Genomic DNA, 13,143 nt, shown 5'->3' on the forward strand with positions numbered 1-13,143 from the left:
CGGTAGTAGTACAAGAAAAGACGGACACGATAGACGTGGGAATTTAACCTCGTAGTGGTTGTGCAAATTTTGTGAAAAAGTGAGTTGGAGTTTTTTTTTGTGCAAGTTTTCTTTTAAAAAATATAAATGTTTATTTTGTTTAGGGAAACCGGGGTCCCCCAATAAAGGGCCCCGGGATTTTTTTTTGGCAAGGAATACATTTTTGAAGAAGTCACATTTTTTTCGACGGTTATTTTTTCGCCGAAGGAAATACAATTTTTTTGTGGAGCAAATATATACATATAACATATGGAAATATAAATATTCTGGAGAGGCCACAGTTTTTCGATCAACACAAAATTATAACATTTTTCGGAGAGACACAACTACGAAGTTCCCTGAGGAGAACGTGCGTTTGGAGGAACCGTTTGAAGAACCACGGCATCAAACCCAAGTCGACCCTCTAGGACTCCAGATCTCCGGTGAGTCCGTTCCGCGTCGGGGTGCCTCCGATAGTGGCCAACTTATGCGCAACTGGTTGGTACCACGAGGTTGGCCAGCCAAATTCCATAAGCCTCCGAGTTCCTGGTGGTGCGATTTTCTGGTGGGCCGAGCCCAAACCCACCACTTCCTGAAATTGAGGAAAATCAATTAAAATAATGTGTAGTTTTTAAGAATTTAAATACCTTATATTGTTAAGTCTATTGTGCGTCCTTCCAAAGATTCACCCTTGATCGACGGTTGCTAAAATAAAAGGGTCGCAATTAATTAGGATGAAGGAATCGAGTGTGTAAATCTCCCATACCTTTCGGCGTCCCTTCTTTTCCCTTGGAGCTCCTCAGGATTAGGTAACCTTAATTTAAGCCGCGTAACCCAGAGAGTTCTGCCGATACAAGGGTGGCAGAACATTTTTGTCGGAGAGTGTCCATTCCTTGTTCTTAAATTTAGCTTTGACCGCTAAATATACTGATACGGCGGTTGATTGGCGATTCTGAGGTTAGATGAACAAATAGATTTTGAGGAAATGAATTAGATGCGAAATGTTAAATATCTGTACTCACATGAATGATTAAAGACCAATTTATAATGCTGATGAATTGCTAGACCTTTTTCTGTGGGGGAGATGGAAGTAAATTAGTTGCCTGGAGTGACTTACTGACCCATTATGGGCGATGTTTTAATAAATGCTTACGAAACATCCTAGGTAGGGTGGGTACGCAATGGCCAGGACACCAAAGGCCACTCAAAGATCCAAAAATTTCCGCCGCCTGAGTTAATGTTTGAATTTAAATTTTTGTTTGTTTTCATTTTGTTAGTGATCGCAGAAAGTTAGTGTTGTGAGACGACCGTTATCGATGTTAGTATTTTATGTTGTCGGACTGCGGGCAATTGGGGAGAACTTGGCCCAAATGAGATCGCTGAGCTAGCGGCACTGCCCACCAAAAGCAGTTCGTAAAATAAAGTGGCGCCCAATTTAAAAAAAAAAAATATATACATGGTCGAGGCGACGACGTCTCGCGAGGAGCTGACTTGGTTGGCCAGTCCTTCGGAACGGTGGCTTGCAAGGAAATTGCAATTGCATCGGGATGAGGGACTGGCGAACCAAGGAGAAGCTGAGGAGAACGCGAGGCTTAGTTGGCCAGTCCTCCGGAACGGTGGCTTGCAAGGAAGTTGCAATTGCATCGTGATGGGGGACTGGCGAACTAAGGATTAGCTGAGGAGGCCAAGAGGCTTGGCTGGAATTATTCTGGCAAATTGCTCTCGGTCTCCGAAAATTTGTACTGTGATATACAGATAATAGAGTCATTTTCTTTGCCGTTATTTTTTGTAAAAATTATTTATTTATATATTTTTTTTTGTTGTCTGACAGGTGTAATATTAATTTATTTATTTATATTTGTGTTTTGCTTGTCGGTAATGAGGTGTGGATTCCTTGGTTTTCTTCCTCCTGTGGGTTTTCAATTTCCTGTCGGTTTGCCAACTTAATTGGTACTCGTGGCCCGTGGAGGTCCACGCGATGCACGAGTCCCTCGATTTGCGATGGAAACCGCAGTTGAGGAGGAAGACCAACAGCAGTCCAGTAGCAGTCGATGTCTTTAACTGGCGGCTATCACTTAAGGTGATAGCTAGACCAGTTGACGAGCGGCTGCGAGAGGGGCGGAAATTTCGAGGATTTTGGGAAATGCGTAGTATTCAATGGTCGGAAGTCCACCGGCGACAATAAATTCCATCTCCCTACGGTAGACCTGGAAGATATATAGGAGAAAAGAGATTAGTGATCTGGTGGCTCGAAGAGTTTAGAAGTTAGTGGTGTTTGTTGGGTATTATTATTTATTACAGGAGTTATGTTTTTGTTTGTTTCATAATTTATTCATTTATTCTGTTATTGATTGTTCTGCTATTTATTTCATTATTTATTTTGCCATTGCTTATTATTTATTGTGATATTTATTTACTTATTTATTTATTGAGGGTATATTTATTTCATACAAGTTCATCTATTTATTTATTACAATTATTTATTAGTAAATTTTGTTGATTATAGTTCGCGTAATTTATAAGAGTGTTGTTGTGGTATTAGGTTTTAAAGATTTATATATAAAATAAAAAAAAAACATGCCAAGAGAAACAAATGATAGGCACGACCACCAGCTAAGATCGATGGGTCCTCCCGGAATCGATGAAGACTCGATTTGGTCTACGGACGTAGAGGGTGCTGCAGGGGGAGAGCGCGTGTCGATGGCTGGAGGATTGCCGAGGACGCCGGTGGAGCGGTTTCGGGAACGCATCAACCTCCCGAATCCCATCGAGCCAAGGCAGCTCGATTTTGCCAACGTCGGTTTGGAGGAGAAGTCCGCGGCGAACTTGGCGGTAGCACAGGCGGCAGAGACGTATCGGAAGGCGCAGGAGGCCGGGGTCAGCCAATCGTTGAGGGAGGAAATCCGAAGTGGTTTCCTCGAGATGATGAAGCTCCTCAACGATGTCATCAGGCCAGGAAATCCTCTGCCTCTTCCGGTGGATCGGCAGCAGCAACCAGCAGCAGCAGAAGAGCCAGCGCAACAGAATCAGGGTGCCATCCCTAAAGGATGCAGACCGGGTCGTCCGCCTCCACTGGTGCCGCCAAAGCCACACAGAAGAGCCGAAGCAGCGTCGGAGTGGACCAGCAGCAGTCCGGATTATCCGCTGGAAGTCGAGCAGCGCAGGAGGCAGGATATCCATGGGCGAGCCTGGCGTGTCGAGGACCACAGGGCGGATGAGTTTTTGGACGACCATCGGACGTATGCCAACGTGGGCACTGGGTGCAGCAGTCGGTATCCAAAAGTGGACCGTTGGAACGTTTCGTTCGGCGGGGATGACGAGAGAAATTCGGTGGAAGATTTCGTTTTCCGAATCGAATTCCTGCAGCGACAGCACCAGTGTCCATGGCAAGAGGTTTTGAGGCACTTCCACGTGTTCCTCACCGGTCGTGCCAAGGAATGGTATTGGGTCCATGTGCGACAGTCCCGAGTCGACAGTTGGCTGCAGCTGCGCCGAGCCCTTATCGACAGATTTAGAGGGCATCAGACGGAGCATGACCGGATGCACGAGCTCCTCCAGCGGGAACAGCAGCCGGGAGAGACTGTGGAGGATTTTATCCACTGCATGCAGCAGCTCGCCTCGCGGCTGAAAAAACCAATGCCGGAGCGGCAGTTGGTAAAAGTCGTTAAAAAAGGCTTGAGGGATGGCGTTGCGCGCTTTGTCTACGCAATGGAGATATTCACCGTGGATGAATTGCGGCAGGAGTGCATTGAGGTGGAGCGCAGTTTCGGTCGCCGAGGACGCACCTCGTACCAGCCACCATTGCGTCATCCGGCAGGGGATAGACCCCGAGTGGCCGAAGCTTGCGTACCGGAGCCTCAGGAGGATGCATACGCCTTCGACGTGGAGGAATTGCGAGGACGACCTCGAAATCCGTTCCGGACGGGTTGCTGGAACTGCGGTGCCGCTGATCACGGATTCCGTGAGTGCGAGTCCGTGGATCGCAAGCTGTTTTGCTACAGATGTGGCCGACCAGACACAGTCTTGCCAAAGTGTCCCGACTGCGCGGAAAACGGCAGACTGGGCGATCCGAAGGCAGGAGGGAATCGTCCAGAGAGGAATCCTGCGAAGTAGTACCTAAGAAAAACAAATTAGTTAGCCCACCTAGTAGTTGTAAGACCGATTTAAGATACTTACCAGCTGAGGAGAGGATGCGTCGCTATCTGGAGGCTCGAAACCGAATTTTCGCAGAGCACCAGCTGTGTGGCATGCGACTGGTTTCTCGCAAAGTCCAGAAGGCGAGAAAACGTTTTAAGATGAGGAGAACCCGACGGCGCGAAGTAGTGGCAGCAGTAAGACGCGTGGACTCACTGGATCCTCGACCTTTCGCGAACGTCAAGGTTTTTGGCCAGCCAATCACCGGCTTGCTGGACACAGGTGCCAGCGTCAGTTTGCTGGGCAAAGGTTGCCGAGGTCTGGTGGCGGCATTAGGCGTGACTGTCCAACCCTATTTGTCGAAGGTGACGACGGCTGCTGGAGAAGATCGGTCGATTATCGGTCGAGTTGAGCTGCCTGTGGAGTACAAAAGGATGAGTAAGAAGATAGTATTTTATCTCTGCCCATACCTGGAACAGGAAGCGTACTTCGGAGTCGATTTTTGGCGAACGTTTGGTCTTGCTCCAGCAGTCGTAGGAGTGCCCGTACCCGACGGTGGAAAGAAAGCGGAAGAAATCCATGCCAGGCAGATGGAGCATTACGCCGAGCAGGAAGACGAGGACGAGACGAAGGAGGATCCCGAGTCCTGGAGCCTTTCTGTGGAGGAGAAGGAGGCTTTAGAAAAGGTCAAAGAGGGATTCCTTACCTTCGAGCGAGACGGTCTTGGCACGACCAGCCTGGAGCGACACTCCATCGAATTGGTTGAGGGAGCCCGAGTGTTCAAGGACCGGCCCTATCCCATGTCTCCAGCGAAGCAGAAGGTGGTCGAGGACGAGATCGACAAGATGCTCGAGCTGGGTGTCATCGAGGAGAGTAAGAGCCCCTGGAGTAATCGCACGACTGTAGTTTCGAAGCCAGGAAAGGACCGTTTTTGTCTGGATGCCAGGAAGCTCAATGCTCTGACGGTAAAGGATGCGTACCCTCTGCCCAGCATCGATGGCATCCTCTCACGGATAGACCAGACGCATTATATCTCCAGCGTGGATCTGAAGTTTGCTTTTTGGCAGATCGAGCTCGACGACAGCAGTAAGGAGTACACCGCCTTTACAGTCCCAGGCAGGCCGTTGTACCATTTTCGAATGATGCCATTCGGATTGTGCAATGCGGCGCAACGTCTGGTGCGGCTGATGGACAGGGTGATCCCAGCGGAGCTGAGGACCAACGTCTTCGTCTACCTAGATGACCTGTTGATTTTGGCTCCAAACTTCCAGACGCATCTGAAGTACTTGGACCGGGTGGCGCAGAGTCTGAAAGCAGCAGGTTTAACGATTGGGTTGAAAAAGTCTAAATTCTGCTTCAAGTCGTTGACGTACCTGGGCTTCGTAGTTGGAGGTGGAACGCTGCGCATGGATCCTGGACGAGTTTCCGCAATCCAAAGAATACCTTATCCAACGTCGATGAAGGAAGTGCGAGCCTTCCTTGGCACGGCAGGGTGGTATCGTCGCTTTGTTAACAATTTTGCGACGCTAGCGGCTCCTCTAACCGAAGCCTTGAAGAAGTCGGGAAACCTTAAGTTTTCTTTGAGTCCTAGCGCCAAGCAGGCGTTTGAAGACCTGAAGTTGGCCCTGACGAAAGCGCCGGTCCTGGTTCACGCGGATTTTAAGAAACATTTCTTCATCCAATGCGATGCCTCCCACGTCGGAGTAGGCGCAGTGTTGTTTCAGCGGAACCAGGACGGGGCAGAACAGCCGATCGCTTTCTTCTCGGCCAAAATGAACAGACACCAGGTCAACTACACGGTGACGGAAAAGGAGTGCCTAGCAGCCATCCTAGCCATTCGGAAATTCAGGCCGTATGTGGAAGGGATGCCGTTTACGTGCATCACTGATCACGCAAGTCTGAAATGGCTGATGACAATGAAGGATCTATCCGGACGGCTCGCCAGATGGTCTCTGCAGCTGCAGGGCTACAATTTCAACATTGAGCATCGCAAGGGCAGTGAGAACGTGGTTGCCGATACGCTGTCCCGATGCGTTGAAGAAGTCCGGATAGATCCTACAGAGTTGTTGGGTTTCGAGACCACGGAGTTTTCTGCGGAGGATTACGTAGAGTTAGTACGGGAAGTGGAGACGAACCAAAAGAACTTACCTGATCTAAAGGTCGCGGATGGACTTGTTTTCAAGCTCATGAAAGCCCCGAATCTGGATGAGGAACTGGACGGATCTGAGTGGAAGCTGTGGATCCCACAAAGCTTGACGCACAGCTTGATAGAGCGTGCCCATTCAGATCCCAAGGCAGGCCATGGTGGAATGAGCAAGACGGTAGATCTTCTGCGGCGCCAGTTCTATTGGCCAGGGATGACTATCCAGGTGCGCGAGTTTGTCCGTGGGTGCGAAGTTTGCAAGGAGGCAAAAGCACCGAATTTCAGGATGCAAGTCGGGATCGGGCAGATGGTAGAGACGGAGAGACCATTCCAGAAACTCTACATCGACTTCCTGGGGAAGTATCCGAGGTCCAAAAATGGTCACGCCTGGATATTCATCGTGGTAGACCATTTTTCCAAGTACACCTTCCTCAAAGCCATGCGAACCGCGACAGCGCCGAATGTAATCGATTTCCTGGTGAACGAAATTTTTTATAAATTCGGAGTACCAGAAACGATCCATTCGGACAATGGGAAACAGTTTACCTCGAAGGCATTCGAAGAGCTGATGGATGGTTTTGGCATTCGCCACATCCGGACTCCGGTATACTCGCCCCAAAGTAACGCAGCGGAGAGAGTGAACCGGAACGTGCTGGCCGCGATTCGGAGCTATCTGGACGAGGACCATCGTGAGTGGGACGTACACCTGCCAGAGATCGAAGTGGCCATCCGGAACTCTGTCCACTCGGCTACGGGAGAGGCGCCGTTTTTCACTGTTTTTGGACATCACATGTTTCTCAATGGCGCCTGCTACAAACTCGCCAGAAGACTTAGGTCTTTGTGTGACCATGAGATGGCCGGAATGCAGGCAAAGGATAAGTTGCAGATCATCCATGCGAAGGTGCAGAAGCAGCTTGAAGGCGCGTATGAAGCAAGCCGTCAGCGCTACGACAAGCGAGCCCGAACGCTTATCGCCAAGCCTGGACAGGAAGTCTTCCGCAGGAACTTTGTCCTAAGCGACTTCGGCAAAGCGTTCAACGCCAAGTTCGCTCGCAAATTCCTGAAGGCGAGGGTGGTCAAAGCCGTTGGCAATAACGCCTATTTATTGGAAGATCTGCAAGGTCGCAGTCTGGGAGTGTACCACGCCAAGGACATCCGGCTGTAATCTATAATGGGTATACAAAGTACACGAGCGCACGATAGCTATTGCAAAATACTTCCCGTCAAGCGTGAGCCCCGCGTAGGGCGCCGTACGAACTGCTCGGATTTCTGGCCTCCTCCACGGCTACCAAGCATTTTATCGTTCCGCAAACTTCGTTGTAGCACCTCTCGAAATCCTTGGTTGATGTTGCAGTTGGAGTCGATTCCGGGAGGGCCGCTATCGATAGTTTAGAACAGGTAGTGATGGTTAGAGCAGCGCCCTCTTTTGGCCCAGGGGCAAGTTCTCTACTTATCTATTATGTAGAATATTCCAATTGGGATTTCTCTTAGATGGCCTTGGGAATGTCCGTTGACCCATCTTCGAGAGAGCCTGGGGAAAGATGGTAGGGAACATGGCGTGATTATACGGATCACCGGTAGTAGTACAAGAAAAGACGGACACGATAGACGTGGGAATTTAACCTCGTAGTGGTTGTGCAAATTTTGTGAAAAAGTGAGTTGGAGTTTTTTTTTGTGCAAGTTTTCTTTTAAAAAATATAAATGTTTATTTTGTTTAGGGAAACCGGGGTCCCCCAATAAAGGGCCCCGGGATTTTTTTTTGGCAAGGAATACATTTTTGAAGAAGTCACATTTTTTTCGACGGTTATTTTTTCGCCGAAGGAAATACAATTTTTTTGTGGAGCAAATATATACATATAACATATGGAAATATAAATATTCTGGAGAGGCCACAGTTTTTCGATCAACACAAAATTATAACATTTTTCGGAGAGACACAACTACGAAGTTCCCTGAGGAGAACGTGCGTTTGGAGGAACCGTTTGAAGAACCACGGCATCAAACCCAAGTCGACCCTCTAGGACTCCAGATCTCCGGTGAGTCCGTTCCGCGTCGGGGTGCCTCCGATAGTGGCCAACTTATGCGCAACTGGTTGGTACCACGAGGTTGGCCAGCCAAATTCCATAAGCCTCCGAGTTCCTGGTGGTGCGATTTTCTGGTGGGCCGAGCCCAAACCCACCACTTCCTGAAATTGAGGAAAATCAATTAAAATAATGTGTAGTTTTTAAGAATTTAAATACCTTATATTGTTAAGTCTATTGTGCGTCCTTCCAAAGATTCACCCTTGATCGACGGTTGCTAAAATAAAAGGGTCGCAATTAATTAGGATGAAGGAATCGAGTGTGTAAATCTCCCATACCTTTCGGCGTCCCTTCTTTTCCCTTGGAGCTCCTCAGGATTAGGTGACCTTAATTTAAGCCGCGTAACCCAGAGAGTTCTGCCGATACAAGGGTGGCAGAACATTTTTGTCGGAGAGTGTCCATTCCTTGTTCTTAAATTTAGCTTTGACCGCTAAATATACTGATACGGCGGTTGATTGGCGATTCTGAGGTTAGATGAACAAATAGATTTTGAGGAAATGAATTAGATGCGAAATGTTAAATATCTGTACTCACATGAATGATTAAAGACCAATTTATAATGCTGATGAATTGCTAGACCTTTTTCTGTGGGGGGAGATGGAAGTAAATTAGTTGCCTGGAGTGACTTACTGACCCATTATGGGCGATGTTTTAATAAATGCTTACGAAACATCCTAGGTAGGGTGGGTACGCAATGGCCAGGACACCAAAGGCCACTCAAAGATCCAAAAATTTCCGCCGCCTGAGTTAATGTTTGAATTTAAATTTTTGTTTGTTTTCATTTTGTTAGTGATCGCAGAAAGTTAGTGTTGTGAGACGACCGTTATCGATGTTAGTATTTTATGTTGTCGGACTGCGGGCAATTGGGGAGAACTTGGCCCAAATGAGATCGCTGAGCTAGCGGCACTGCCCACCAAAAGCAGTTCGTAACATGTCATTATATTTTTCCTCCACCATGCCCATTATGTTTCTGGACGAAACAGCCGGCATATCCAGTGCAGAAAATATTTGAGACGTTAGCGTTTTGAAGCACTCCGAATCAAAAATAGCAAACGGAAGCTTTTCCAGCGTCACCAAATCGATGCACGCATCCTTCACTTTATTTTTGCTCATTGTTATTGCAAATTTAATTTTTCTTTCGGCAGCTTCGTCTTCCTGAATGTTAGCTATCTCAGCTTCATACTCCGATTTATGCTTAGTTTGCATATGCCGCTTCATGTTGCACACGTACTCGCCAACTAACGTTAATTTGCAAATTTTGCACTCGGAAACATTATTTCCCGCGTGGAAATCAAAAAAATTGCGGAGAACAAAATTTCGCTTGCGACCCATATCGAAACTCAATAGAAATGATCTACAATAAGTCATTCTTACTGATAAGTTTCAGTATTAGACTAAGATAAGCGCTACTAAAAATAGATCTAAGCGCGTGCGCTTCCGCTGTCTTCTTTTGTTTTCTCTTCTCGTACGCTTTCGGCCTAAGGTAAGCTTTATCACATTGATCATTATGATGATTATCATTATCATTATCATTATTATCATTGCTTTGGTAATTGTGTATATCTGCTGCTGCTGCTCTGTATGTAACAGTTGACCTTATATTAAACTAGCAAACCCGGCGAACTTTGTTCTGCCTTTTTTGGAAAAAATTACAAAAATAATCAAAAACCTACATTAATAATTAATTTTTGTTTCTGTATTTTGGTACATAGGCGTCGATCAAGTTTTTCTTCCATGTTTCATTTCTTAATGATACATCTGCTGAAGATTTCTCGAAGCAATTGCTGAATATCGGCAATGGTCAAGTACCTGTCGATGAATCGAGCGGATTAATATCATTTCCAAATAATTTTTGTAAGTTTGTCTCATCAAAAGAGGAACTTATCAACAATGTATTTCCAAACATTATTTCTAACAACAAAAATAAGGAATGGTTGAGTGAGAGAGCAATTTTAGCGGCTAAGAATAAAGAAGTTGACGACCTGAACTACATAATTCAAATTAAGATCACTGGAACAATGCATTCATTCAAATCTATTGACTGCGTCACAAATGAAGATGAAGCCACCAACTATCCAATTGAATTTTTAAACTCTTTGGACGTGCCTGGTTTACCACCGCATTATTTACGTCTAAAGGTTGGATCCGTAGCAATCATCCTTCGAAACATAAACCAACCAAAACTGTGCAACGGTACGCGTTAATGGCAATAATAAGCAGATTGTTTTTTTTTATAGGAAAAAATTACAAAAAAAATTAAAAACCTACTAAATACATAGGTTGCTCTTCACTTAAGTGCCTTGTAATACACGACATTTTTTGTTTTATTATCAGGCGCAAAAACAAACAACGCAGATGGTTTTCCGACCCGTGAACATGCCACGTATAATTGACCATGTGAAAAACATGGATGTTCTAGATTTAAACCACAAACTTTTAAGGATTGGCCTTGTGATTTGTTGATGGTCATGGCAAATGCAAGACGTATCGGAAATTGAATTCTTTTAAATTCAAACGGCATATCGGTTGGTATCATCGGTATTCTCGGTATGAGAACTTCCTCACCTTTGAATTTTCCTATCATTATCGTAGCGTAAAATACATTGTTCATTAGTTTTCTAACCACCAAACGCGTACCGTTGCACCTTTAGACGTAAATTATGCGGTGGTAAGCCAGGCACGTCCAAAGAGTTTAAAAATTCAATTGGATAGTTGGTGGCTTCATCTTCATTTGTGACGCAGTCAATAGATTTGAATGAATGCATTGTTCCAATGATCTTATTTTGAATTATGTAGTTCAGGTCGTCAACATCTTTATTCTTAGCCGCTAAAATTGCTCTCTCCCTCAACCATTCCTTATTTTTGTAGTTAGAAATAATGTTTGGAAATACATTGTTGATAAGCGCCTCTTTTGATGAGACAAAATTACAAAAATTATTTGGAAATGATATTAATCCGCTCGATTCATCGACAGGTACTTGACCATTGCCGATAGTCAGCAATTGCTTCGAGAAATCCTCAGCAGATGTATCATTAAGCAATGTAACTCTCATGTTTGTTGTCAGCTGTAGTTTCTTCACATAGCCCCATAGATTTGACGATTTCAGGCAAGCGTTTATTTCGTCGGCAGCCGTAGATCTTGGAATTACTGGCAGTATTTGGCGGAAATCGCCAGACAGTAAAATCATTGCTCCTCCAAAACATCTCGAGTCATTCCGTAAATCCTTTAATGTTCGGTTAAGTGCTTCTAATGCACGTTTATGCGCCATTGTGCATTTGTCCCAGATGATGATTTTCGATTCCATTAAAACTTTGGCCATTGCTGAGTGTTTTGCAATATTACACGTTGGTTCTTCAATAATTTGAAGATTTAACGGTAATTTTAATGCTGAATGAGCCGTTTGGCATCCTTCTAACAATGTGGCTGCTATTCCAGAAGAAGCAACTGCAACAGCTATGTTGGATCTCGCCCGAACAGTTGCTAAAACTAATGACATAAGGAATGTCTTGCCAGAAACAAAAATTAATTATTAATGTAGGTTTTTGATTATTTTTGTAATTTTTTTCCAAAAAAGGCAGAACAAAGTTCGCCGGGTTTGCTAGTAAACCCAGCGAACTCCGTTCCGCCACCAGATGGCGATAGTTTTAGGTAAAATTTCGTTTGGTGTTTAAAAGATAAAGAAATTTTTTTTTTTTTTTTATATATGAAAACGAAAAATTTTATTTCGATACCATTAAAACTTTGGCTATTGCTGAGTGTTTTGCAATATTACACGTTGATTCTTCAATAAAGTTCTTCAGGGACCGAATTTTTTGCCTGAATATACGTGCTGTGATGTCGGGTCTATCATTTGATGTTTGTCCGGGAAGCAGCAATTGAGTAATTTCTATCCATTTTGGATTACAGGTAAAAGTAATAAAAAGATCTGGCCGACCGTTATGACGAACATATGTCATTGCATCTTGTGCATATTCATGCATATGTCGTGGACTACCAATGTAGTCGCTGGCAGAATAGTTAGTCGTCCAATATTAGCTGCATTTTCTTCAGTACTAATCATCAAACGATATGCGTAATAATTCATTGAGCTTTCTTTGTAGTTTCTTCACCTGAAATTAAAAATTTTATAATTAACCATTTCAAATGCAAATTTTAAAGGCAAAGAATACAGACATTAGCCATTTTTTTTAATAAGCATTATTTTAAATCAGTGTCTTTTAGAAATAATTGAAATTAATTATGATACTAATACTCACCATTCAATGGATTAATCATTTTAATATTAAAATTATATCCATCTTCTCCTTGCCAAAACATTAGCGGGTATTGCAACGCGTCATAAGATCGATGAGTTTCAGATATTTGTTGCAGTTGCCCAGTATCGCGACGTTTAAGCACAATATCGCGGTTTCCAAATTGTTCACCAACAATCAGGATGGCGACTTCGTCTATTGTTGGAGCATTAAATGTCCTTTCGTGTTTTCCAGATGGTCGTTTATCTGCTTTTATGACAACTTTATAGTCATCATTTGGCATGCGCTCTAAAGCACTCTTAAACAACCTGACCATCGCATGATGTTCATGAAGCAGACACTGCAAGTCTTAAAGAATTGCTCGCTTCATCCCTTCATTGATCGCTAGACGTCGATCAAGTTGTTCTTCCATGTTGCCCATGAAATATATTTGTAAAAATTGTTTTTGTGTATCTTCGAAAGGTAGTAATGATCCAATTCGATGGTGAATCTGCCCTTGTATCTAAGATAAAG

General features: G+C 44.7%; 1 long non-coding RNA gene across 1 annotated transcript; it reads right to left on the reverse strand.

The window, feature by feature from the left end:
• Positions 1-261: 261 nt before the first annotated feature.
• Positions 262-1,013, reverse strand: LOC108094552. Its single transcript, XR_001771560.2, has 3 exons — positions 785-1,013; positions 666-723; positions 262-610 (listed from the first exon to the last, which is right to left on the reverse strand). It is a non-coding gene; the product is annotated as an uncharacterized LOC108094552 (long non-coding RNA).
• Between the last annotated feature and the right edge of the window lie 12,130 nt (positions 1,014-13,143).

Source organism: Drosophila ficusphila, unplaced genomic scaffold (assembly GCF_018152265.1).
Source record: "Drosophila ficusphila isolate 14025-0441.05 unplaced genomic scaffold, ASM1815226v1 contig_106, whole genome shotgun sequence".
In the NCBI taxonomy this organism is placed as follows: Eukaryota; Metazoa; Arthropoda; class Insecta; order Diptera; family Drosophilidae; genus Drosophila; species Drosophila ficusphila.